This window comes from Falco cherrug, chromosome 11, assembly GCF_023634085.1.
Source record: "Falco cherrug isolate bFalChe1 chromosome 11, bFalChe1.pri, whole genome shotgun sequence".
Taxonomy (NCBI): Eukaryota; Metazoa; Chordata; class Aves; order Falconiformes; family Falconidae; genus Falco; species Falco cherrug.
In genome coordinates, this window is record NC_073707.1 from 33,164,974 (window position 1) to 33,190,531 (window position 25,558).

At 41.2% G+C, this 25,558-nt stretch overlaps 1 long non-coding RNA gene across 1 annotated transcript; it reads right to left on the reverse strand.

Annotated features, from left to right (window-relative positions):
* Positions 1-358: 358 nt before the first annotated feature.
* Positions 359-19,795, reverse strand: LOC114016100 (uncharacterized). Its single transcript, XR_003560384.2, has 4 exons — positions 11,057-19,795; positions 10,357-10,413; positions 7,762-7,925; positions 359-6,158 (listed from the first exon to the last, which is right to left on the reverse strand). It is a non-coding gene; the product is annotated as an uncharacterized LOC114016100 (long non-coding RNA).
* Positions 19,796-25,558: the final 5,763 nt, after the last annotated feature.

Here is a 25,558-nt window from a genome sequence, read left to right on the forward strand (position 1 = left end):
GGATCTCCTGGCTGAGTAAGTATAATTCTTGTTTCCAGTGAAACTTCTGATATTAAATAAAGTGTGTCCCAGAAATGTTTCCAATATTTTCTCTAACATTCAATGTAATTAATTGAAATTGCCTAATTTCACATATTGCTTTGTAGACTATCTCAAAAGATTAATGTAAAAAATGCAAAGAACAGCAAAAAAAACAGAAGGGAAAGCTGCACCAAACTGGCATGGCCAGGAACATGAGTTGAAGTACTGCACAATACAGCTGTTCACCTTCCAGGCACACCTGTAGCCACAACTACTAGGAATAAAGGCAGAGCCACACAGACATCTGCACCTGACCCTAAAAAGTCAACACTTCTCACAATTACTAGGACAGGTCAGCTATTTCCTAGAGTTCCTACTTCCCAAAATAATTAGAAACTGTGAGACAGAAAGCTTGATCTCTTTAATTACCTTGGCTATCGATGTGTTAAACATTCTTTCTGTGAAAGGAACATAGCTAAAATGACATTAGTTACAGAATTACTTTGAATGACAGATAAATATACATTCTTGAGTTGGCCAACATGCAAAATAAGCAAACATACAGATCAAGGAGGGCAGAGGCATCCAGAAGCCTTTCTTCAGCGAGTCTTTCCTAAAAGCGATCTATTTCTCCAGTGGTACCTGGTAACCAAAAGCCTTTTACCTAGCAAGCAGTGGCAGCACTTCAACAGGTAACTGCTCAGCGAGGTTCATCACCACGTTTCCCAAGGCAGTTTTGATAATATGATTAAGCAAAATTATTTGAACAGGATAGAGGCAGTAATATTTGGCTAATTTTCTCTGCTGCAGATTCAGCAAACAGTAATACCAGCTGAAGGCCAGTGATGTTTAGACAGAGTAACCACCTGCAGAAGGGTATGGGAAGTAGCTGAGGACAAAAACCTCTTTACCTACTCTGGATAAGGATGCCTGCATAGTCTCTCAATTATGTCAAGCTGTGAAAGAAGAAGGAGCCTGCGTTGCTGCATTCCCACTCATTTCCCTAGTCCAAAGATCAAACTCTTCTATTTCATGGAACTCTGAACCTAAATTTCATAGTAAGCTCCCCAATTCTCTTACCTTGAGTTATACCTAATAAGGACAAAGTTCTAAGTCAAATGAGACCTGTGAGAAGAACCCTAGGTCTTAACGCCATCTATAAATTGTGTAACTTATACCAATTACAGCATACATCTCCTATAATTGACATGAATTGCAAAAATTGAGATTAATGAATAAAATACAAAGATAATCCTACAGAAAAGCACTCACCCCGTTATTTAGATACACACACCCCCCATTTTAAGCCGCCACCGAAATCCCAGCTTCCAGCACACTGCAAGACAGTGGATAATCCCTCAGTATGAGGTAGCCAACAAAGGTACCTCACAACCAGGTAAGAGATAACCACAATTTTCATTACCTGAAGAGAAGTAACAACCCTCATAGCTCGTCTACTTTTTGTGACAATTCAGTAGTAAAAAATCTAACCATCGGAGCTGGCATGCTTTGTCTCTGTTATGAAGCAGCACACGGCCTGAAGGAAGGTGCTTGTGGATGAGGAGGGCAACCAGGCAGCTGCCCTTGAGCCAGGCTCCTGTAACCACCCACAGCTGGCTCCTCACAGCCCATCCCGCCTCACAGGGGCAGGGGATCGCTGCCGCCTCAGTGCCCGCCTGCGTGGAACCTTCCAGAGGCAGCAGCGAGCGCCAATCAGCATGCTGGGTGGGAACCCAGGCCAATCAGAACCCAGCACTCTCATGGCCGCCTGTCCCACCTCCCTGCACCCTGCGGCCCTGACAGGGCTCAGTGGCGGGGCAGGGCGGGAGCACTTCTGGTCCTTTCCACAACGAAAGCCAAAGCTGCATACAGGTTTCTGACTGAATTAAAATGTTATCAGAGAGCGCGAAGTATTGCTAAGTACTAACAAGCTGTTTCTGTGAGTCTCTGAGTTGTGTGATAGCCAGTCAGAGGAAACAAGCCTGGGCCAGTGTTGAGCAAGCTGCTGTCCCAGCCTGTCTGAATAAAGGTCTTTAATCTGCCTCAGCTTCAGTTCACAATACCATGTGTATCTTGTAAAATAAATTTCACAAACACCAAGATAATTGTGTTTCATTACCTGGCAAGCTAAAATTTTATTTGGATTTTCCTCTGGGTTTTTAAAACTTTCCTCCTCCACATGAGTAAATCTGAGAAACGGAACCATGTTGTTTACGCATACTGACTCTGATATACTTCCACTGGTAAATAGTTAACTTTAATTACACAAAAGTGATAAGTTTTCCTCAAGTGCAGGAAGTCTGCTGGGAGAGGGAAGAGGTTATCATGGCACTGATCTCACAATAAAATTATGCCACAACAATTCCTCAGGTCAATTTTCTTGTGTAAACACCAGCTACAGCCTAGCTGTCTGAAGTGCCACACGCACCTTGAATGGGAACCAACACTGCATACAAACTGTGGTATCGCAGTCAAATTGATACTGAATATATTTAAGATTAAAGACCGAGGTTAGGTTTTTGCAGCTATCTTTTCTGTTTCCTATGTAGGAACCTGCTTATATATTGGTCTGTCTGTAGCAGAGATGGATGGAAAATGAGGGTGGATCCTGCCCCAGACTGAAAACCACAGCCTTCCTTCCACCAAGATAAAGGTTACAAGAGGAATAAATTGCAGCATTTTATGGTGGTGATCTATTAAGGTGCTCTGCTAATAAATACACAGAGAACTAGAGCATGCACAAATCTGGAAGTGGTAACTGCTCTTCACAAAACATGCAGTTCCCTTTTTTTATTAGACAGATCTTCTCACACTTTTCCTCATTAGATCACCACAGGATCATTAATTTTATTGCTTCTAGCTTATCTTAATTGCACTAAAACAAATGTTTCCCCTATCACAGAACGTTAGTAACAACTTCCTCCAATCTCTGTTTCCTTAATCCACTTACCCACAGCGATGTTGCAGAATTTGCTTTCAGTAGTTCCTACGCTTGGACATCATCAGTGGTGCAGTGCCTAAAGGCTATCACAGCAGCCTGCACTGTCAGCTGAAGCACACTGTCTGTGATGCCAGAGCTCAAAACAAAACACAGACATGCCTCAGTCTTTGATCAGTCTTGCCATAAAGAAATCTGAAGAAAACCTATTTGCTGGGTATACAGATCACATGGAGCATCAAGGCATAGCTGTAAAATCAACCAGTGTGCTATATAATTGTAAATAACTGTCACTGCATTACTTCTAACAGTAACTGCTTGGCCTAAAGATAAATACATGTGATGGTGTTGCAAAAGCTATGTTAACACATAGGATCAGGGCTTAAGTTAGTAGAAGCAATAATAAAACAGATGCAGGCATGTCTATAGAATCACAGGCCCTTAAACACTGTGCTCTTTGCAGCTGGGACCACAATTGTTTGCAGTTTTTTATATTAAACAAATAAACATAACAGCAGTATGAACTTAAACCTCAAGGTGCAGAAAGAGTTTTCAGTTATTCTTCATTTTATGCAGATTTCAAGAGTCAAACCCCATTAACTTTGAAGGGATCACTCCTACAGGAGTCAAGTGTGAGGGCAGCTGGTCTTGTGTATGGGGACTACAACAACCCTGATGTTGAAAAAAAACTTGAAATATCACAGACACTTTTTAATCCCTGGTATTTTTTGTAATAATTAACCAACATATAAGGGAATTTTCTTTTTCTGTTACCAAGCATAGTTGGTTTTGTGTCTTATGGATTTAAAACCACCACTACTTTAGAGTTATCCCTGATGAACTTGATCGATCTTTGTATTTAACCCCCCACACACTTTTTTTTGTTAACTGCTGGAAGTTTCTGGTAGCTACTTCCCCTTCCTGTCTTCATAAAATTGATGTATTTCCCTGGGAAAAAAAAATAATAAAAACCCACACTTTTTAAAAATGTAAAACAAATGTGTGATGAATTAAATTTCAATGTCCTGTTACTTTAGCTGAAACTGTCAGAAAGTACTAGGTACAAACCCCAAGCTTTTGGCAGGTACCTTTTTGCATTCTTCCTTCCTACCTGTCTCAGGAGCTTGCAGCACAGCTACATGTACCACCTCATGCTTATGGCTGCATTCTGCAAAGACCTCAGAACAGCTTTTTCTATACTTACCATTACCAGTGACATGACTATCGGTGATCCAACTATTTTAAATATTAACATACACTCATGCAGGATTGGTATGAGTGAGAATTTTGTGCAGAACAAGCCTGAGAACAAACCACCTTCCTCCTAACTTGGTCTCATTCAACACACACTTAAACAGGTAACTACCATCAAAAAAAACCCCAAACCTCTTAAGTGCATTCTGAGAATCTTGTTCTCTACGCTTTTACGATATTTATCTGGACCAAAAAATAACTTTTTTTGGTAAAATGAAAGTGAAGAATGTTGAGAATCCTTTCTCTGCTTAATATGAAATAAAATTAAGGAAATACATTTTTAAAATTCACTTCTGTTAGGCTTCTGTGGCTCACCCTGTTCTGGAGCAGTTGCACACTGCCCCACTACACATTTCTGTGCCTCCCGCATTTCTTTACTTTGAATTTACTTCTCTTTGTTTCACTTCTTGCGCAGATCACTGAAGGATCCAGATTTATGTCTTAATCTTCTTTTCCACTTCCCTTCTTCAAATTACTCATTCTCCATTCAGTTGTGACCCAAAATCCCATTGCTTCTCAGCCTGACCCCCAGTCCACTATTTTGTCTCGGCTCACCTCCTGCTCTCCCACCCTCGGTCTCTGTTAACACCCGCTGACCTTTTCCTGACCTGAGTTCGGAACCTCTTAATCAGCTATGACTCCACTGTCTCCATTTCTTTTTACAACTAGGCATTAGCTAATTCCCACCCTTATTCTTTAACATCATCTCTCAAAAATTTTTCCTCCTAAACTTTATTGCCAAAATGATCCACACTGTGTTAATTTTTTGCCTCATTCCCTGCAGCTTGCTTCCTATGTGAATCTTGTCCCTACCATCTCTCTCCTTCCAGTGCACCCAAATGTAGCTGCAAAATTTTTTGGGTTTGTGCCCTTCTCTATTGTGGCTTCTCTACTTCCTCCAAAGAACCAGCAAGATTCTGTTTGCTGATTATGCCTTACCCTTTATTTCCTGACTTGTGAAGTACTGCAAAGTAAAGTAATAAAAAAGATTAAATTACACACTAATGCATACACACTCTCCAAATCCCTACTCTTAGCAAGTGTGGTTGCTCATAGGGCAGGAATGACAGCCACCTCCACATGATACCTGTGTTCCCATTCTTTATGTTCCAGCATAGGTGTGGGGAGCAAATGTTTAAAGGCAAAGAAAACTCCACAATGAACCCTCTTAGTTTCATCAGGAAAACAGGAAAAAAAGCTTCAGTTTCTATCAAATAAATTTTTTACTATTTGAATTTTTTTTCTTAAATTCAGTTCAGTCTCTGAAAGAAAATATAAAAATGTTTAATTGAAAACCATTTAAATTAAATGTTAGTTTTTAAAAATATTTCTCAGACAAACTCTAGTTAACCCAACTTTTTTGTTGAACAAACTGTTCACATAAAAAAGAAATCTATCCAGAGACAGATTCTCTGAGGATGCATTGTATGATTTTTGCCTTCATATTCATAGGCATGGGAGTCAGGCAGAGATGGAAGTATAGCATATTCTAATCTTCAGACACTCACATTTCATTTCATTTGGAATTTGAAACAGACCAGAGGAAAAAGAGGTACAATGTTTGGGTGTCTCTACTGCTGAGCTGTTTCCATCAGCTATACTAAATGCTTCATATATATTTAATCAAGGGAAACAGCTACAGCAGATCCTGTCATGGTACTTCCCAAGGAATTGTTGATTTTAAACTGACTTGCAGTTCCTCTTCCACTTTTTTATGCTGTTTAACATACATTATTGGATCAGCTGCTTTCCTGAGTTTGTTTATTGCTCGGTGAAGGCATTCAGTTATTGCATGATGTGTCCTCAAGGGCACCGTTAGGTGTTGGTACAGCACAGAGCCAGCTGGAGGGCAATTGGGAGGGGATTCCACATCCTGCAGCACCAGCTGGTTCCACCTCCCATCCAAACAGCCTCTGTCACCCTCCTTCAGCCCCCACAGAATGCTCTGAAAGGAGACAAAGAATGGAAAAGAAACAATTAGCCAGAGACATTACTTGAGAATTAGTTGAAAGTCAAATGTATAGACCAGCAGGCTGATTCAGTAAGTCTGTAGCTAAAATCTTTGACTATTGCCTAGCTGTCTTCACTAGCAATTTTGGTAGAATGAATCTGTCTGGAATAGGCTTTTATACATTGAAAGCATTTTTAGGAATTTTGTCCCTCATTTCAACTACGTTTAGCCTTCCAAATAGTCTCCATCAGTCCTCAAGTTTTATCTTCAGCCCCTTCTGAGATGTTTAGAGTAGCATGATAGTCTGCCAAAGTTTAATGTAACACCTAATAAACCCTATGCTAAAACAAATGCCATTTCTTTTTTCTGTTCTTGTCTTAAACATTATTTTAGTCTACTACGCATTCCTTCCCATAAGCCATCTTTATTTTTCCCATAACCATATGTGTGAATAGCATTCTACACTTTTCAGGCATTTCTTCAAGGACAGCAATGTTTCCTAACAGTTTAGTGTAGCTGAGGTGTTCTCTATTGACTGGCATGCTATTTCCTTTTTACAAAACTGAGACATTTCTAGAGGCCAAAGAAGATTTATGTTAAGTTGTACTTTTTAAAGCTCTGTGCCAGTCTCACTATTATCTCTAGCAACACAAAAGGTTCCCAACAATATTTATCACATCCCTGTATTGAATTTGTTAAAACTAGGCCTGTGTAACATTAACTTTCTTTTTAATTTATATTCCCAGCTACTAGTAAATCCTGCCTTACAAGCACTAGAACTATAAATGGTTTCACTTCTTGATTACACTACTCTGAAATAGAAAAATAAAATATTTTTGACCCCTGAAGATCTGTGTAAAATGTTTTTGCCTACTATTTGCTTTACAAGTCAAGAGTACTTTAGTGATTCTTCCATGAAACTTTCAGGAGGCAAAGAAAATAATTTTGCTGATATGCTTAATAAGTACTGATATGACTTTAAACACATATACATTTTACTACTACACCTGAAAAGAGCGTAGTAGTCCTTGAATGTTGCTTCATACAAGAATAATTTTTCAGGCTGAGCATACAGTGATGAGAATTTCAATTTTTATCACTTATAACAAGTAAGGACCAGCAGAAGAATGAGGACAGTGCTCCACGTCCTGCTACCAGTGCTCAAATCATAAGTCTATATTTTCACAGCCTGGACCCATCTGCTGTAGTTGTTCCATGCACTCATTTGACAGTCACACCACTGAAGGCAGGAGAAAGGCTGCAAAGCATGGACGTTCACAAGCCCACATACATGTTGGAAAGTAGTATTTAGTGATGGAATTAAACATGAATGTGTCTCCCTTAACTTAGCTAGGTATCACTTAAGGAAAGACAGAATAGAACAGAGCAGAACAGAGCAGAGCAGAGCAGAAGTTGGAAGGGATCTACAACAATCACACAGTCCAACCACTTCAGGGCCGACCAAAACTTGAACCATGGCATTAAGGGCATTGTCCGAATGCCTCTAACACACTGACAGGCGTGGGGCATCAATCACCTCTCCAGGAAGCCCGTTCCAGGGTTTGACCACCCTCTCAGTAAAGAAATGCTTCCTTACATCCAGTGTAAAAAAGCAATCACTGACCAGCCACTCCACAGTCTCAGTGTTCTCACAGGCAGGTTGGGTGACTGGCAAGCAAGATGCCAGCTGAATGCTCAAATCCATTTGTCCAGGGCCTTGATGCAGCATATGCTAGGCAAAGAGGTCTGACTCCAAAGGATCTTTAAAATAAATAAATAAATAAATGGATGAATGAATGGATGAATGAATGAATGAATAAACAAATAAATAAATAAATAATTTCCTGCTCTTCTTTAAACCCCTGGTCAGCCATTCAAGGCAAGGGTTGAGGCTGTGCCAGTGTCCCACTCTAAAGTCACAACAAAGCTTTACAATGACAAGTGACTGACGTGTTGCAAGATGCAGGGGATTGGTTGTGTGATTGTTTTATAGTAGGTCACCCTCAGCTTCCTAACCTTTACGCAGCATTCCAGTGCATCCAACTTTTAGTTCCAGACATTCATCATCATAAAAAACAACTCCTGGGAGATGCAATTCTGGTATTAGCCATCAGAATTTAGAATCACAGAAAAGTCAAGTTGGGAAGGAACTTCTGCATGTCATCTGGCCCAGTCTTCCTGCTTCCAAACATGCATCTGAACTGATTTTGGCAAAAGCCCAAAGTATGGATTCAATATTCTTCTAAGCTGACAATTTTGAGCTGATAAGAACAATGTTTTCTTTGAAAGAATTGGATTTGCAATTGATTCCTAATATATTTTCTCTGGTTGGTATATTGCTTTATCTGTGACTACTAGGTTCTTTAGTTTCAAGAAATTTCTGTATGCATTAAACTGTTCTTAGTCCTAAATAATTTTAAACTTAATTTGAACCATGAGCTAGTATTTCCTGATGAATCACACATAAATCAACTATACATGTCATTATAAAAGAAATTTAAGACCTTTTGTTCATACTGATTTTCTTTTATGTCTCAAGAATAAAGCAGTCGTAAACCAGTTTCACGCATGAAGGATTATTTCCAATAATACTAAAATTATTTGCAATAATACAATAAACTTAATATAATTTTCCTTTACGTGTAAATGCACAAGCACTCCAGAAGCAACCACAATTTTTGTAAAACTCCTCTCTCTTACACACATCCTTAAGGCTTTTTTATATTACAGACTTAAAGAGCCATAACAAATTAGAATCTTTCTCAGCAGGATTTTAAGTCAACATCATTTAAATTAAATGATACAACAACAACAACAAAAAAAGAATCACCACACTTTTTACAATTAGCACACTGTGCTAATTATAATTTGAAATTCTTATGATGGGAATAGACATTTTAGCTTTATAAGAATCAGCAATAGAAACTTTATTTGGAATTTTTTTAAATAATCTATGAATTTTTAAAAAGTATGTCTACAGTTTTGAGACTTCACAGGAAGCGTAAGGTATTTCAGATAAATCTATTGCTACTTACACACCACTTTTTCAATGGGGAAAAAAGTTTGTTTCATTTCAAATGTTGGAAATAGATTACTAGAAATATTGGGGCTTAATTACTTTTTTTTATTCCAAACAGACAAAATCTCTATTAAAATGCTTTCTAATCTGAAAATGAGAAGTGCTACAAATAATTTCATTTTTAGTCTCATAAAAGGGACAATAAGCTTTCTTAAACTGTTATTTCTAATAAAAGTAATCCTTTGTAGATGTATTATTCTTGTGTTGTGCTCCACCGGATCCCTTTTACACTGAAGCAGGAATTTGAATAAAGGAGAATGTTCTGTTATACGGTGATCTAGAATATTAGCAAACTAGGTTTTTTCTTCCTGCCTTATATACTCCTTTTTATTAAGATATGCTTGGCTTTTATTAAGTTTAAAGTGGAAGATTTTTCCATAAAGATTTAAGCATAATAAAGAGTATTATTGTCTAGAGACTTTTATAACCTTTACAACATTTTAAAAACAATTAAACAGGCCTTACTTAAAATAAAATCTTTTTTGCTACATTCAGTTGCAAGACTTCTGAGGTCTCAATTTTCAACATCATGACTTTTGCTTTGAGCAATAATTAAAACTGAAAAAACCAATGAGGCAGCCTGTGCTTGCTGCTTGCTGCTTTCTATGTCATTTGTTCCCCTTCTGTTCTTCCAATTGTTAAGGTTATTTTATAGGAAACTGTAGCAGCACAGTACAGCCCATAAATGTCACCAAAGAGATGGCACAAAAAGAAACTTGTGTAGGAGTGGGTGTACGAGCGTGCCTACCTGTGTCCCTCCCCAGCACTGCAACCATGTCTACATATGGTAACACTACAAAAGCAAAATCTAAAAAGCATTCTTTTAAATTAGACATATATCCAAAAGTAAGATTCAGTCTACTGCCAGGCATTAAAGTATAGTGTAAGTATATACAAAGTCACAAAAATCATCAAGGCTCGCTCATTAACCAAGAGATTCATTTGCTGACATTTTGTACTGTTGTGCCACCTTGCCTCCTAAATACAAAACCCTCATCATTTACCTCTGGGAGGTGAAGTATAAGGTTTAGGTGATGAAATGCTTAACAAATTTTGAGAAGTGTTCTGTCAAGAAATACCTGACAAAATTAAAGTTTGGTTACAAACACTCACCTAGGCTGGATCAAAGGCCATTACTTCAAGCAAAACACAAACAGTAAAATCCTGGTCCTACAGAAATCAACAGGAGCAATTTTGTTACTGAGTCCATAGGAGCTAGGATTATATACTAAGTAGTTTGGCACATGGGCCTCTGGCACTAAATTCACAAAAATACTCCCCCCACATCCCTCCACCCTGTAACCCTTCCCTCCTGGTTTGCTCTCAGTGCAGTCAGGACAGTGCTGCTCGTGTGACACCACAGAAGGTTGTTGGTTCTGCTCCCCAGAAACTGCCATTTGTTTGGTTTACTACATCTGATTAAAGGACATTAATTTGAGGAAATTTTTGATAAAATTTGATTAAAAAGAAAATAAAAACCATTTGGGTTTTGTCCTTCCCCCTTGGAAGTCCACGGCACATCTTGCAGAAGGGCAGTGACAGCAGAAGGAAGCTCCTTGCTGCACCAGGAGATTCCATTCAGCTCAGCACAAACCTGCTCAGTGCCAGTTATTCCCCAGGAACTCCCACTGGTGTCAGCTTAAAGGGATGCACGTCAAATTGCTGCAAGGAGGGGTTGCGTGGAAGGCAAGCGGGAAGTGCCAGGCTACATTGCATAGACTTGAAAGGTTGCATAGGATTTACATGTATTTTCAATAAAACATATCTATAATTAAAACATGATACTTCATGAGCACCTATTTGTTAAACTGACCTTATTCAACTTTAGAAAGTAGGCTGACTACTCTGGAACCATCTCCTCTCACCGGGTCACAGCTCAAGAATGTATTGCCGTAAATCCATGAAGGTATTTCTTTATGTGTGCTGCAGGGGGAAAAGGAGAGCCAGACCCCTGGGATGCCCTCGCCGTCTTCTCATTTCCTGGTGTGGCGCAGGAACGTGGGCAGATCACCTGTGACAAAGAGATGGCTTTGCAGGACACAGCACTCCCAATACCTGCAGGATCTTAACAGCTGCCTGTTCTGTAATGTACTCTGTGCCATTATCACTCCTGATAATAAGAGGCTTCAGATTTACCTACTGATGCATAGAATTGTAGGCATTTGATACAACCTAGATCAAGCTTTAAGTACCACTGAGCATTCTTATTTGTGGTCAAGACAGAGGTTTGTTGAGATCTAAATGGGGTTCCTTTGTAAGAGGTCTCAGTGAGATAGTAAGGCAGCCCTGGCTTTTCACCTCCAGCATGAGCTAAAACAGGGAGAAAACACAGGCTCGGGTTTAGTGCTTCTGGTCCTTCCCTTGAGGTTCAGTAGGGACTGTAAATATATTTATGAGGCCTATGCTAAAGAGTCACTAGATAAAAATGTTTATTTAAAAGGTTTATTAGGGGTACAGGCTCCAAATACTTCACAAAACCTGGTTCTATTTTGGTTTTTCAAACCCTATGGACTGAACAGTTACTTGCACGACTGGTAGATAATGCAGTGTTGAATTCCGGAGTGCCTTAACAAAAAGGCTGTTAACACACGGGCTGAGGCACAGCCAGTCCTACTTCTGACTCCTTATTCCTTCAGATTTTGCCTTCAAAACCCACATGACCCAGGCAGCAGAATGCACGGACATTTCTGTGGGATGTGAGATACTAATTGTCTCAGTTTTAGTGGTAAAGTGGAATTTCCATTTAGCAAAGAAACCTATTGGAAATCACCTAGATGTGCTGTTAGTCAGCTTGGTTCGCCTTCCAGGGAAACCCCAACACAGGGAGAGATTTATTTTTTTAATTTTTTTTTACTGTGGGGGTGGGAGGCGCTGGCCCAGGCTGCCCAGAGCAGCTGTGGGTGCCCCGTCCCTGGCAGGGCTCAAGGCCAGGCTGGACGGGGCTCTGGGCAACCTGGGCTGGGGGGAGGTGGCCCTGCCCGGGGCAGGGGGCTGGAGCTAGGTGGGCTTTAAGGGCCCTGTCGACACAAACCAGTCTGTGATTCTATGATTCTCCATCCACGAGTAGGGGCAAGACATCAGCACAGAGTTGGACCCAGTGCCCAGGAAACACTTGCTGACACGGTGCCATCTTCACCAGCAGCAGCACTTGACTCTTCCCCTGATACCTAGGCCTCTGCAAGTGATCTGAACCCATTTAGTCAATTGTTCACCACCTGATTTCTGAAGGCAGTTTAGGCAAGATCCTCCTACTGAAACCTGTAAAAAGGGGGGAACAGATCAGCTTGAAAGGATCTGGTTGGACAAGACACGAGAATCAGCACTATAAGTACAATAAACACAGACTAAGGACTTCAAGATTAGGTCACTAAGGTCTGTATATCCTCCAAAACATATAAAATATTTCCATTTCATTAGGCATTTAGCATTTTTAACATCCTGTCAGATTAGCTCCTGACCTGACGCACAGCCTAATGATAAAAAATTAAACTTCATATATTTAAAAAGTATTTTTCATTTACATGACTACAAGCAATCTCACAATCTCCTTAGTGGAAGTCTATAAGAATTAAGAAAATTAAGTTATTAAAACTGCCAAAACCTAGACATTTTCAGAATAACATAATAAGGTGTATTACATAGATGCACAGGCTGTAGAACACTAATCCTCTGCTGTTATTCCTTTAAAAAGGACCAGCCTTCTCTGCCAAGCCTGATGCTTCATGCTTATGGCCCTTAAGATCCCTAGCCAGATTCCTGACTTGCAGTGCAGTGATGGTGTGGATACGCCTCCCCGTTCTCCGCGGCTCACAGACCTTGGATTGAGGTCCTTAACCTCTTGGCATTGTGTCTGACATCCCATTATAATAAAACACCATTGTAAAGAATAGTATCAGAAGATGAGGTAATGTTATTTACCACGTCCGGAAGGAAGGTTTTCCTGTTTGTGTCTGAAGTATGCTGGAAACATCACCATTTGCGTATGGAAAAACAGTGTCAGGCAAGCACTGCAGATGCAGTTAGTTTGTAGCAAACCTGCCCACACCAAGCCTGCACCGCGGCATTCGCTAACACAGCCTGGCACCAGCACCGCAGCACCTGCTTCTGCTGCTGTCACCGAAGGAGGAGTTGGCAAGAGCTCGCTCTTGCAGGGAAATCCTTGGCCACAGCAGAGGGAGGCCAGTAAGCGCATCGGACTGGATTGCTTAGTGGCGATGTACAGCGGCTGTGGTGTGCTGGAGCCCGCAGCCTGCAGACCTGCTCGGGGCTAGGCTGGGTGAGAGGCAGAGGGTGTGGGGAGCCTTCCAGTGCTGCCGATGGACTACATAGCCAAAGGCAGGGCACAGCAAGGGACATCTGAGCTAGGCAGAAGTCCAGGAATTACGGAAGTTGAAGAAAGAATTAGCAGTAACAGAAGAGTTTGTTGGACTTTTATCCTTCTTTTCAATGCAAAAATAGCAAACACTGAGGAGAAATCATGGTATTTACTAAAGCAGGGATGCAATATAGCTCTGTAAATGGAGGAGAAAACACAGTCAACTGAACATAGAAGCTGTGGGACACGCATTAGCCATGAAGGATACCTAACAGAAGTTATTTATGTGTGAAATGAGCTCTGACAGAGCTCACAGGGGAGAAAATCAGAGGATTAAAAATGCATCTAGAAAATAAATGAGAGAAGAATTAAGATGTGGCAGAAGAGTGGATGAAGATGCTGTACAGAAACCTCGGGAACTGCAGGTGCATCCTAAGAGTCATCGTCTATAGAAACATAATCACAAGGGAAAAGTAGCATTAATCCTGATCATGAGCAGATTGTGCATTTAAACGAAAAGTTAATTAAGCAAATAAGCAAGCACATGCCTGTAATTAAATATTTCATAAGGTAAAATTTTTAAGGAGTACTGAGTGAACTCAGCAGGTAAGGGATTTAAATGTGGAGGAAACTCCACATTTTTTTATATTCTAGTCCAAGATGCAAAAAAATGCTTTCTAACTTTCTTCTGAAAAGGGGAGCTTGGCAGGGGAGAGCTGTTGGCGAGGGCTGCAGAGCCTGGCTGACTGACTGGCCGGCCAGGATGAAGACAGACACATAGAGAAAGGAGAGAGCTATGAAGAATGAAAGAAAGAACTCACCAGACAATGAATGATGACAATAAAAGTGCTGGAGGTGTTGCGAAGTGAAGTGATACTGTGAGGATGCCAAAACCCAAGCAGAGTTACACTTGTAAAGATCAAGCTTTAAAAAAAAGAATGTTCTTCAGTTTAACAAATATTAGAAGAAAGAAGGAAAGGTGGCCACAGTGCTGGGTGCATAGAAGAGGAATTATGGTATATCACATTTTGTCTCAAAACTGACAGCAATAACTCAAAGAGGTTATGATCTTGAATGTGGGAACAAAGGCAACAAAAATCATTATTTTTAGGCTAGAAATAAGGGTCCAAGAGGGCACACCTCCTCTTCAGAATGCCAACAGTAAAATAGCATGTAAAATAGCAGGTCTTGGACAAAGTGTTTCATGTTTGTTTGTTTGTTTTCTTAAACATTTTTGTTTTCCTGGACACTTGGGATGAAGAAGATGCTGTAAGTTATGACCACTGAAGAAAAAGACCAAGGACAGCATTCAAATGGGCAGGACCTGCCAGCAAGCGCCTTCTGATTGCTAAATGCTTTCTCCATTTTGTAGGACGATGCCCTGGAAGTCAGCAGCATTCGCAGCAAAACCCAAACTGCTTCTGGAGAGCAGCCTCACTGGTTTATAGGGACGGGTTATATACAGCCACGGAGGGGGTCACAGCAACCACAGTGATGATTTTCCCACTGAGGGGTGGCTGTGTGAGGGCATCTGGCCAGAACACCTGCATTTTACTAATATTATTGTCATAATAAGTGTCTTATAAAAACAAATTACTACCGACTGTGGTTCCAGAGTCACAAGTGTTCTTGGAATAGTCACCAGGTGTCCATTTTCCAGAATCCATGCCAGTGAGTCTCAGCTGTGGGGGTGTCTATATACAAGGTCCAAGAATTTTCAGATAGGGCATCCATGGAATAGCACACAGACAGGAAATCCATTTCTCAGAGATACTGAGAGACACTAGAATAAACCAAGGCTTTTCAGGAAAGTTGTTTTCTTTCTAGGAAACTGATTATAATCAAGCTGTCTAATAAGAATTCCATCTTTGTGCGCATACACAACGCGCAACCAGTAGGCTGTCCTACCATACACAAAACACAATGTCAACAGTAAAGAACTGGCTGATAATTTAACTAATACTGAGAAGACAGCTTACAACAAAATATTCTTTACATAAACCTGGAAAATACATCTTTCAGCTGTTTTCTTTGACAAAATTTATTAGTATAGAGCCAGGGCCTGATCCTGCAGCCAGCAACAAATTTTCCATTTGGTTCTTGCTACCCCGTGAGTGTACTGAGGGTGCCTTCATTTTATTTCCCCCAGCAGAAACATGTCTGTTTTATATAACATTAAAAATAAAGCTGCCAGAAAGCATGCCTATTAGAAAAGGCAAAGATAAAGAGCATCCATCAGATCCAAACTAAGGCCACAGCAACAAGAACTCGCATTCTCTGTCCCTCTCCTGCTGCTGTGTGTCTGGCAGCAGCTGCCAAAGCACACGTGGACACTACGAACACCATGTCTGCTCCGAGAGCAGCCAGGGCACCTACAGCTAAACCCAGGCAAAATACGCTGTGCTGGACAAAGGAGCTTTACGGAGCCACAAACAAAAAGATGGTGATTTGTTTGTGAAGCAGATGACACAGCAAAAAAGGAAATCAACATTCTCCCCCATCCCCAGTTTGTTGTTCTCTGCTATAGCGGCACAGCTCAAGGAGAATCAAGGCAGTGAAATACAACAGTAAATGTCTCTGTTGTTTCATGTGTATTTCTAGGATTGTACTGCAAAGACAGAATTTTTTGTGTTGGTCAGTAAGATCCATAAATACAACTGTCACAGGTTGTCAGTTCTCCAGGACTTTTTCAGAGTGCTGTCTCATTTATGAGAGTCCTGATTAATATGACTGGAAATAAGAGATAGAAAGGTGTTTCAAGGGATGCAGCTTTCCCCAGTTCTGCTTCCATTAACTTTGATGAAGAGAACTTTGTAAAGCCTACAGCCAGTGTAAAAGCACCCCTCCGAGGGTCCTGGGAATGCCATCCAAGCTGCTCCAGTCACCCTTGGTTCTTACAGAACATTTGTGGTGTGACTGTCAAAAGAAAAACCTGAGATTTAAAAAATAAAATAAGGAAACCCTGCAGATACTGAAATTGCACGATACAGACAACCTCACATTAAAACCAAAAAACTGAATAGCAACCAAGGCACATTTTTTGATTAAGTATGGTTGGAGATATACAGCTTCATTCTGGCTCAACAGCTAATTATGTTCTCCAAACAGTCTAATGAAACAAAACATGCAGCCAAATGGGGTCTCTAATTTGCAAGCAGTCATTGGCTTCCTACTCCCTTGAACAAAAACAAAAAACAAAATCCAGCAGTGCTGCCTTGCAACACTGGAACAAAGAGGAAAATGGTATTGAAATGTAAAGCTATTTTACCTGGTTGTCTACACTTAAAAAAAAAATTGAAATAAAAATTAGAAATGCGTATGTCTTTCCTATCTCCAGAGAGCAGCTGGTGTCCTAGCACTTCAGGTGCCACATTGCATGATATGAAATGAGTGAAACCAATTTATGTCATCTAAATGGCTTACCATTGACAGCGTATATTGGCAAGGATGTATTTATGGCTGGAACAAGCACATTCTGATTAATTAGCATCTTTCCACAAATGAAAAAGCAGCAGCATTTCAGACAGACCATGTTATTTGTGAACTTCTGAGAAGACATATTTTAACAGCAGTATAACAGGAACAAAAGGCCTACTTAAAAGGAGAAAAACATTGAGAGGACCTACATAAGGAGTTCAAATCTTCAGAGGAAGTTTCCAGGATACAGAATGCATCTCTCATTATTTTCAAATGCACTGGGACATGATCCAGCTCACCCAACTCCCAACAAATATTTACCATATTGTTAAAGACAAAGGCTTTTTTTAGAAAATAAGCCACAAAAGTATTTCAGACAAAGGAACTGTGCTTCAACAAAAGTCAATATTGTTGGTATTCCGTAGCTTTAGCTTTTTAAACTACAGTAGCGTCACTAGAGTTTCCACCTTTGTTCTTGGTTCAGCTAATGACATGTCACGAAGATCTGGTACAATAATTTTGAGCTATTTATTAACTCTCTGAATCAACAAACTGCAGTCAAATCAGTATCAAAGACATGACAGACAGTTTTACACATAAGTACACCTTTCATAGGCATGTCTCTAGCTTATGAAAGAAGCTGACAAATAAAGCTCGGGGGGAGTTCTTCAACCAAAATGAACCACAGATCTAATTTTAAGGAAGATGAGGTGACAGATGGTATTGTTCCTATTCTAATGTTACTTTTAATTTGTTGAAAATTATGAAAAATTAGAAGAAGTGCTACAAGCCAAGCTAAACAGTCTGATTTAAAACTAAAAAAATTTAAAGCATTAAATCAGATGTGCCAAAATGCATTTGTTCTTTTGTAAAAACTGTAGATATCCCAAATCAGTTGGAGAAGTACATGTAAATTTAAGAAACATCTCAGTGTTGGCAGATGGGCCTTTTTCTTCTCCTCATCAATCTTCGTCCAGAAAAAATATTTCTATAAACATCACCCAATGCCTGTGATGAGTTTGCAATACTGCATCTCTTTGTTGTTCCCTGGCTCCTTCCTGTGGAAAAAGCAACAAAAAAAGCAGGGAACTCTTCGCAGGCTGCCTTCAGGGGACAGTGCAGGGGTCTGTTCGGGACTGCTGAGCACATGGCAAGCTCTTCTGCCCAGGAAATTTAGATGAAAATAAGATACATACTAAAGAAACAAGAGAAGTTGTCCACTGAAAAAAAGTGGATTGTGACAGTTCTTCTACACTGGCAATAATTATGCTCTGTTTTGTTATGTTATGCATAGTTAGGCCATTTTTCTTCTAAGAGACACGCTCCAGTTCCAAGGGAGCATTGGGCTGGGGGCTCAGCCCAGCAGCAGCAGGACCCCTTCGGCTCGGCGGAGAGACCCACCAGCCCAGCAGAGCAGCTGTATGATCCTGCCCTGCAGGCACCACTCCTCCTTTGGCATCAGTGTTGTCAGCAAATACTGTTCACCAGCGTTAAATCCACGCCATTTGTAGACTGAAATTTATACGTAGGCTAAACTATTTGCAAATACATCCAGATCGCAGCTCACTTCGTTGTGTGAGTCGTACGTGGGGACACACACAGCTCAGGCAGCCGTTTTGAGCAGTTTAACTGCAACAAAACCAACACAGTATCGCAATCTAAGCTTCTTTCTGCTACCTTCTTTTTTCATTTACAGATCTCTACCTATACAAAACCAGTCAAAACCACAGCTGTAGAGGGAGTCCATTGAAAAACTGCCTCACTCTAGGGCACAGAACTGCAGAAGCTGGACAGCCAAGTAGCTGGAATTAAGAGACATGTGTTATTTTAAGAGCTGGAACCTGAAGTATTTCTCCATACTCTCCTGTTTGTTATTGCCTTTCTGCTCTCATTACTTGTATTGCTTGGTAATTATAGGCTGTGTATCATTACTAGAATTCATCAGCAGAGATTTGACTCTGCCTGTACCAGGTCATACATAACACTACATCATTTATCAATCCTTTGGTCCCTGTCCCCGGCTGGCTTGGTGGATCTCCAGCCGTTACTCATTTTTAGTCAATATGCATAAAACTGAATTGTCTGCCTCATTTATTTCCCTCCTTGCCAGCTTTATTAAAACAGTTTGTAGAATAATAAAAAAAAAAAAAGAGACTAAAGATTCTGTATCCTCCTATTTAACAAACAATGCCTGCTTTCATTTTTGAGTCGGGAAGATGATAAATCATTAGCCTTATTCTTAGAAAACTCCTCCAAGAAATAAATGTGAAGAAGTCTTTCTAAATGGTCCTTTTTCTTGGAGTCTGTTTCATCAGTAGAAAAAGATTTCCTTCTCAGAACAGAAGCGAGACTCTTAGGTTCAAGAATTTTGTAAACTATAAATTTGCTGTAATACAGATGAATGCCAAACAGTCAATTAGAAGAACTACAATTCACATCTAGTAACTGCAGTTCTCTTCTGAACTCATCCTCACCAGAGAGCAGGTCTGTGGGTTGCTGGACACAGCAGCAGCAGTGTTATTGTATGCACCCTCACCATTGTATGCACCACATCTTGGTTTCACATCACAGCTTTTCCAAAAAATGTCACCATTTGAGCTTTCACCTCTGCATAATGTATTTCAGAGTATTCAACCAAAATGCCAAAAGATAAGATGGAAACAAATAGACAGAATCCTTTTCTTGTGCAATTAGGCTGGAGTTTACATTGCTGGAAAAAGGGACCTAATATTTTTAACTGAAGAGCATTGAGTTTGTATTGATGGAAAATTGATGGAGAGTTGTACACACGTCTAACATTCAAACATTACTCGGCTGATGAACGCTCCCCGCCCCTCCCCCCCTGCCCCCCCCCCACCAAAAAAAAAGAAATGTAATGGGAAGTTAGCTAAAAGTACGAGGTTTAAGATTGAAAACAACCTCTTGTGTAAAGAAAAATTAAACATCATGACAGCCTGACTTAACTTCTAAACAGGACTTTGTGGTTCAGCTGCTTCACAGTTTGCATTGTGAAGAAGTTCACCAGTATCAATTAATCTTTGTTTACATCAGGCAACCCGCTCGCATCCTTATAGCTGGAATGCCTCAGGGGAGGAAAGGAGAGGGTCAATAAATGCCAGGTGGATTTAAATACATAAATTCAATCTTCCATTCATGCCCAGTGAAAACCAGAAATTATGGAAGATAGAAAACCTCCCATTTGTAGCACCAGAGCCAAATTCTTACTCTGTTTCTGCAGAAAATGTAGTGACCGGAAGAATACATTCACAGGCTTCCCAGGAGTAGGGGCTGTCCATCTGATCAGACAGTGCAGATGGTGCTTGGCCTTTGATAAAAAGATATTTCATTCACTAGGAAGAAAGCTGTAGGTTGTGTAACAGTAAGAATGAGGCAATATGGTGATTTGGGCAATGTAAAATGTATCTTCTGTTTATTTCATCTCATTGGTTTGGGAAATACCTTTGCACAGTATATAAAAATCAGCAAGTAAAACACTAGTCTTAAAGATTTTTCCCATTAAAGCTGAGTGTAAGAAGGATCATACATGACAGACATATAACCTGCAACTGCAGATGAAGATAAACCCCAGCCCAGCAGCCTGTTGAACACAGGACAAGTACTTTAAGCTTTGTAAGACTGTGTATAAAGTTTACATGCTGATGTGTACTTCCAAGAGCCAGGAGCTTCATCATAAATACTTTGTCTCATTTTCAATAACAGCCTTTCAGTCTTCACTCAGGTTGAGAAAAATGTTAGTATGACATCTCCAGCCTACATAAAGAGTGAAGGCTGCCAGAGAAATCTGCACTCTGTCCTTGCACTTGGAGAGTGCTTTTGCAATAGATGGCAGTGGGGACTGCAAAATAATTGCCTGGTCCTGCTTGGTGGACATTTGATCATTTTCTGCTTGGAAAGACAAGCAAAAAATGCTCCCTTCTGACATTCAATTAGGAGAGCTATTTGGTGTCAAAGCGCTGAGGGAATTTAGTGGGACCAGTTATTGCTACTTTATGCATAATTCTGAATTTGCTGCTCTAATGAGCCCTCCTCTACGTCCTTCGTGATTGTCACTCATCTTGGTGAAAATGACTTGGCCTGACAAATCCTGTTAAGCCTCAGAAATTAAATGAGATCTGAAAATGCTTGAGTACACATCCGTAGCTCAACATACTGTTCTGATCAGTAGCTTTAGTTAAGCAAGCTTGGAGGAAAGCCAATAAACCTACAGCTATCAAACAGGATCGCCAGAAGCAATTAACTGGGCCTGAGAATAACAGGTGCTCCCCACTCCTCAGGATCATGCCCTAAACAAAGGCAATAGAAACAATTAGAAAAGATACAAGCTAATTACTTGGAACCATCCAGGTCTGCTTGGGGTGGAGCATACAGTCCCCCGGCCGCGGCAGAGAGCAGGCAGCCTGCAATGCGGAGCTGGCGGGGCTGCGGGGGCCATGCTGCGCCCTGCACCAGCCACAGCCCGACAGCAACCGCCTGCAGGAGCTGGAAGACAAAGCGCTACGGGGGTTTGACTGCTGGCACAGAGCAGAGGATATTTCATTCATTTTTTCTTCAGATGAAATTGCCAGGTAAGAGGGAAAGGTGTGGTACCTTTGTAGAGGCTGTTGAGATTCCCTAGCTCTACCCTCCCAAATCCTTTTCAATATAGACTGTCCGCAGGAGTGCTGTCCTATCTTCCACTGGCCAGCTGCAAAAAGAATATAACCCCCCTGGTATTTAGAAAAAAAAACAGACCACCACAGACTGGACTGGGTGGCCTGTGGGATTGTCCTGGCTGTGACAAAGTAAGGCAGGAAGAGTTGGAGTTGAGGGGGAACAGTCGGACAAGCTTTTGTATTCAAGACCTTTCTTCAGATCCCCCAAACCAAATCATGCTTCCAGGAATTGATTCTGACAGTTGCATTTTTAATAATTTATTTAAACCAAAAGACCTGTAGTAGTAGATAACTTTTTTGATGCCCCTACTATTTTTTTGTCTAAAGGAAACCATGAGGGGAAGTTGAATTCTACAGCATTGATTTTAAAGCTCCAAAATAAAGCTGCAAAGTAAAAACTGACTGTTGAATATTTTCTTGCATATTTTAAGTAGATAAAAAGCACAAATACCATGAGAATATCTAGCAATCCACCTTTATGTCCAGACCTAGATTCCCACAGGGTGAGAATTCCTAGCCATAACACCTCTTCCCATCATTTCCACCCAACAGCTCCCACTTCTCTGTCCCAGGTGGCAGATTTAATCTGCTCCTGTTTGGGAACTACTCTGCTGGTAGCTCTTTTCAATTTCAGTCAAGTTAAGAAAATGGACTTTCAAGGCTGTTGCACCATGTTACTGGGTTAAAAAGAGCCAAAACAGCGAGGAAGAGAGCTGGGCTCCAGAGGGTGCATTAGGAGGGAGTGCAGCTGCAAGACACTGCTGTGAACAGACAGAATTCAAAGGCAGCTTTAAAGGTCATGCAAATGAACAGTGACGTGGTCTTCCTCTGCAGCCCCAGCATGTGATTCTCGTATGATTTCAGTGATCTGATGTGGGGAGTGAAGACAAGTCAGCATTTAAACCAAATGAGAATCACTGTGTCAAAGTGGTATCACTATTAACCACCAGACAACCAACCATCCCAGCTCAGCTGCTCTGGAAGAGCCTCACTGTGCAACTGCAGGAAGAGCAACCATCTCATGGATGTTGTGGCATCATTCTTTTTTTAACCCTAGTAACTTCAGAGACTCGAGCTTTCACCAAGGCAGCTACAGAGTACTTTATCCCTACAGGGTGTAGCTCTTGCTGTCCGTAACAATAATCCATCATTGCTAAGCTCTGCAGGCGGGTTTCTATATCAGGCTGTACAAGCATTTGTGCAGCCGGCAAACAGGCGTCCAGAGAGGGGGTTCCTGCCCTTCACCCCCCACAAACCCCATGGCTGTGCTCACTGCACCTGCAGAGCCAAGCTTTGATCAGGAGGTTAACAGCGCTCATAAAAGCAGCTCAGCTGGGAGATGACAGAAGGTGTTCACCTCCAGGAGGACGGTGACCCTGCATGGCACTAGGGCAGAGAAGATGCTAGGCTCCCCCAAGCAGCTAAACCTGGATTGGATCCACATTACCAAGCAGACAGCCTGGAATGACAGCAAGTGACCGAGCACACCGCAGTGCAGCCTACCGAGTGTCTGGTCATGCTTTCAAATCTGTCTAGAGCTGGACATCAGTACCCACACCCCTCAGACCAGAAACTGCGCTCCAGCTCCTAGAAATTCACAGCCTGATCCACAACCCTTTTCAACACCGAATCCCATTTTCACGCACTGAACTACATGGTCTGCTCATGTGCCTGAGACACAACTGTGCAAATCTATTCGAAGCATGAATTCAGATACATCCCTGAATGGCAGCACAAAGAATCCAAAATTGGGAAATAAAATCATAATTCAGTCTGACAAAATAAATTTATAGCTCAGTGTTGGCCTTACAGTGATTTGCCCTGCTTCACCCATATTTAACCCAACTTCCTTCTCAGCACATTGTGCTGGGGTGAATTGCTGCTGATTCACATGTCCAAGTCGGATATTTTACTGCAATTTCATCCATATGAAATTCATCCAGCCACACATGGCTGTTGCATACCAAGCTTGGTGTCAGTGCAAAAGTAAGCCATGTTTGATGCAATATAGTATGAACTTCAAATATTTATCTTGTGCAATCTCTGCATTCCTCTGCTTTGAGTGGATTTAGGGGATTTTGTATTCTATTCCAAGGAGTAAATGCTGAATGCTACAGTTATAGTAACATAATATATATTTGTTTGAATAACACTGCATTTTTCCACATCATCCCTGCAAGAGACGGAACATATGACAAGACTATTTCTTCAGTTGCTGACAGTAGTAACCAGATGCTCCTACATGGTTCATTCACTGCTCAGATACCAGTTGCTAACCAGTAAGCACAGCCTCCAACGTTAAGTTTTGCTCATGGGCAGCTCACTTTCTCATTTGTATGAACATATATCCTTCTCCAGAACTTGATTTCAGCCCGAGCTAAGTTTTCAGATGATAGTCAATTTTCATGTAGTTCACAAGAGCAGCACTGTGTGACTAAGTCTGACAACAGCCAGATTGTATCAAGCAAACCAAAAAATGCACAGAAAGTTAACAGAATTCCCCTTTGTCTGCATAAATACAAACTAACTTAGAAAAACAGAAGTGGAAATATTCCAGAACCAGCCTCAGTCTCTCCCTGCTGCAAAAGAAACCCCCCCATGAATAGTACAGTCTTTAAGATCAACTATCCTACTTGCTTCCAGAACAACCCATTTCATGCAAAACCCCTCTTTCTTCAAGACAATATCCAGTACATTTAGTGCACTTATATATATATCTATATGGAAAAATAAATATATTTTTAAAATACATATAGTGTACACAATAAACACAATATATACACATTAAACACAAGAACCCTGGACATCCAATCCAGCCACATTTTCCAGCCACAGTGACATGCTCAGCGCACACCTTGGTGACGTAGCAGACACCATGTAACTCAGGCAAAATACCCTTCCTGCACTGGCCACACATATCACAAAGAGGACTAAAAGTTTATAGTTATTCTGAATGCAGCTGCCGTCAGCAGAGACCCAGCTTGCAGCAGCAAGGTAATGAACTCCAAGGAGACAACACTTAAAATGCTTTTCTTGAAAAGGAGGAATTCAACATGGGAATATGTCCAGTCATAGGGGATGAGGCTCATCAGCGCCGTATGGCCACCTCTGCCCCGCTGACACGGGTAGCACAGGTGCAGGCAGGGTCTACCAAAGATGGCAGCCTGATGCCTGGAGTCCTGCCACACTCTCCCTCACTACAGCTGGCAAAACAGAAAAAATGGACAAAGCTCGAGGAGGGCAGAAGAGTAAAGAACAAGCAGGTGATCAAAACTCACAGCAATGTGTCACTTTGTTCTGTGTTTTCAATAGCGTTTACCCCCAGAGTATATTAGAGCAATCAAAAGCCTGCTCTAACTCAACAGTTGACATACAGATGTGATACGGACCTTATTCGCTCAGGTGCTGTGCTAGTGTAGGAAGCTGAGCAGTCAGATGCAGTTCATTGGTAAGAAGCCAGTAGCATGGTGTGACTGGCGGGAGCCCTGGTGCAGGGGGTACATACCCTCTCTCCCCACGGGCACCTGCTATCACTTTTACGCGACTCTATCTATCCTTCTAGCCCACCCAGGTTCAAGCGTACCAGGTGCACACTCAGTAGCTGCCGGGACATCACTACACCTTGCCAGCGCATCCCTGTGAGCAGCACGGAGGGCCCTCGGGGCGGCTGGCCAGCTGGAACTTCAGCTGAATTTAAGCAAGACCCTTCTGACTATTTGCAGATGGTAACATTATAAAGATAACTTTTAACACTGGACACGCACAAAATGTTCCTCTGGTACTTCTATGGTTGCCTCTGCACTTTGTCCCACAAGGCAACTTGTAACATACATGTGAACCTGAAAATAACATGTGCAGGCCTGGACCCTGCAAACACAGGCTGTGCTGGGTGCAGAGCTCAGCCAGGCAA